Source organism: Polyodon spathula, unplaced genomic scaffold (assembly GCF_017654505.1).
Source record: "Polyodon spathula isolate WHYD16114869_AA unplaced genomic scaffold, ASM1765450v1 scaffolds_1198, whole genome shotgun sequence".
Taxonomy (NCBI): domain Eukaryota; kingdom Metazoa; phylum Chordata; class Actinopteri; order Acipenseriformes; family Polyodontidae; genus Polyodon; species Polyodon spathula.
Window position 1 is genome coordinate 21893 of NW_024472681.1, and position 3108 is coordinate 25000.

At 47.7% G+C, this 3108-nt stretch overlaps 1 long non-coding RNA gene across 1 annotated transcript; it reads right to left on the reverse strand.

The window, feature by feature from the left end:
• Window positions 1-517: 517 nt before the first annotated feature.
• LOC121309316 lies at window positions 518-1424 on the reverse strand. Its single transcript, XR_005948629.1, has 3 exons — window positions 820-1424; window positions 670-697; window positions 518-576 (listed from the first exon to the last, which is right to left on the reverse strand). It is a non-coding gene; the product is annotated as an uncharacterized LOC121309316 (long non-coding RNA).
• Between the last annotated feature and the right edge of the window lie 1684 nt (window positions 1425-3108).

Genomic DNA, 3108 nt, shown 5'->3' on the forward strand with positions numbered 1-3108 from the left:
GTTTATACAATCACAGAACCCATATGAATAATCATAACAGTTATTATAATTAATAATTCGATGCCTCTGTGTTTCACACACAGATCAGCGAATCCACAAACTCAAAGTCTCTCTCTGTGTCTTTGCCATTGAGTTTACATTGAAGATGCAGAGAAAGACTCAGAGGGTCGAAGGGAATCGGACTCCTATTGCACAGCAGTGTGATCCAGTCCAGGTTTCACTGCTACCAGCTTGATCAGCCCCCAGTGTGTCTAGGGAACAAGCTCAGGTGTGTCTTATTATTAAACTCCTAGTGAAAGCAGGACTGGATCACACTGCTGAATAAATACTAGCCCTATGAAGATTAATACAAAGTAACATCAATCCATAACCCAATTATATTTACTAATCTATAAAGCTGAATCGCTGAAATACATCCTGATATTTATTGCCCGAGGAGGGACGTACGAAAGGGGCGTGTCCGGGGCAGGGGGCGTGTTTACCTGTTCTTTCTTGCTCTTGTGTGATGAAGCCACGTGAGCGAGATACTGAATCACTTTCTTGGTGTTTTCAGTCTTGCCAGCGCCAGACTCGCCCCTGAAAACAAAACCAAATGCATTGAGAGAGAGAAGGGAGAAGAGAAAGAGAGAGAGAGAGAGGAGGCTAAAGTTTGTCTCAGTAAATACTCACGTGCACAGAATGGATTGATCTTCACGATCTGGGGGGAAAAAAACGACAAGAGTCACTGACAGGTCCAGGCACTGCTGAACAAAGACACTGACAGGCACTCAAACCCAGCACGGTCTGTGCCAGACACACACAGCGCTGTTCTGACATTACCGGCGCAGGACGCCTTCACGCCATCCCTGCGCCAAAATCATTCACCTCCACTCACACTGCCTGCTGGAAGCGTGCCAAGAAAAACACAATCAGGAGGTATAATCTCCTGCAGGAGCCGAGAGGAGAGGAATTCACCTGGGAGGCAGAGACAGGTAGAAACAGAGAGAGAGAGACAGAGACAAGCAAAACGGCTTCCTTAAAAGGGAATCTTCCTCACCAAGAGTCTCTCAGATGAGACACCCCTTAACAGAAGCTAGTCCTGCAAACAAACACACTCTCAGCATGATTAGAGAAAGAGACACGCCACAGATTAACAGATAAAACTGAGGTATAGGGAGAGAGAGAGGAGAGTGAAGAGACAGGGGAGAGGAGAGAGAGTAAAGAGAGGAGAGAGGCAGGGTCTGTCCTTCAAAGACTGCAACAGAATGAAACGCACTCTCAGCTCGATCAGAGGGAGACACGCCCGGCACTGAGAAAGCAGGATTATTTTTTTTGGCTTGCGCTAGCCTCGGTCTGGGGAAGAAGTTTATCACCGTGGCACGACAGGAAATGGTTCGTTAGGCAGGGAGGGCATTGCTTCCGCTGTGTGTGCGACAGTGTGTGCGTCTCACCCTGCATCATGCTTCGGTACGCAGTGTCTGTGATGGCGTAGATGTGAGGAGGCATCTCGTGGCGTTTCTTCCCCTTGTACATTTCCACGATCTCCTCCGAGTAGATGGGCAGGTTCTTATAGGGATTGATCACCACGCAGAACAAGCCTGAGTACGTCTGCAGAGGAGAGACACAGAGGACAGAGACAGGATTAATTCTCCAAGGGTTTGGGGCCGCATAGACCCACTGTGTAAATCAATGAATCGCAATGCCTTCTTCACATGCATTGTTTGACACACAAGACCACAAGCACAGCTCTCCGCGATTAAAGAACTACACCTCCCAGAATCCCTCAGCACTGCTGCGGGCAACAAGGCATGCTGGGAACTGTAGTCTCACTCACACAGTTCATTCTCACCCCCTCTCTCCCCTTCAAGCACACACACAGAGGAATGCGTTCTCTCTCCCCTCTTCCAGCTCCCCTGCACACAGCCCTGGAGCGCACACATGCACTGGGGAATAAACAGGATGGGGCAAAGCAACTAAAAACACTGAGTCTTTGTACCAGAACATCAAAAACAACAACGTTTCTCACTGTAGAGAAACAACAGCATCTGGCATTGCTTTCACAAACATCTGGACTCGCTCAAGCAAAAACACAAAACCGAGAGAGCAGCTCCAGAGCCTTCATCAGCGTGACTGAAACTAAACAGAGTCCAGCAGAGCAGCTCTAGTTTGGGGCTCTAGCGTCTTCATCAGCGTTATTGAAACTAAACTGAGTCCAGCAGAGCAGCTCTAGTTTGGGGCTCTAGTGCCTTCATCAGCGTTATTGAAACTAAACTGAGTCCAGCACAGCAGCTCTAGTTTGGGGCTCTAGTGCCTTCATCAGTCTAAACGAGGAGGCTGGCACTGTTTTTCTATTGTTTTTTAAAATAAAAACAGATAAGATAGCCCAGTCTCTCTCTAGCGAAAGAGACGCTGAGAAAAGGAGTCCGCGGTCTCGTCTAGCCGAGAGACAGACTCCGAGCTTTCGAAATGAAAAGATTTAAAAACTTCAAGGACTCGCAGCTTCTCTGCAGCCAGGATCGGAAGACAGCGAGGACAGATAGTCCCTCAAAACAGTCAACAGAGGACGAGACTGGGGTCAAATCAGAATTAGAAATAAAAAAGTCAGGGCTACAGCAGAGCGGTTTGCTGACAAATTTCGGCAAACTTCAATTCCAAATTGGTGTGAATGAATTCCCGAAACTCTGCGCGCAGTTCAATCCTAGAGCTGCTGTTGGCAGAACGGGTGGAAAGAATGGAGAGGATGGTTTTCATACAATTTGTTTTTCTTCGATGCATTTCATAGGGATTGCTCAATGAATTATTGGGAAACAGACCGGCTGAATTATATTATTCTGTTTGTGTTTCATTCACTGGATTGCATTGTGTTGTATTGGGGCCACGGTCGTCCAATCAGAAAGCTCGAGGTCTTGCTGGCCATATATAGTCCGGAGCTGAGAATGACATCAGCGCCGATGAGTAACCAATCAGCAAGCAGGAAACGTGACTCAGAGAGAGAGAGGAGAGAGTGTACCGGAAAAAGGATTCCTGGGAGAATTTCAATCTCTCCCTCCTTTCCTGTCATTGCAGAGTGCATGAGAGAGAGAGAGAGAGAGAGAGGAGGAGGAGACTGATAAAGGTGCGCTCTGCTGT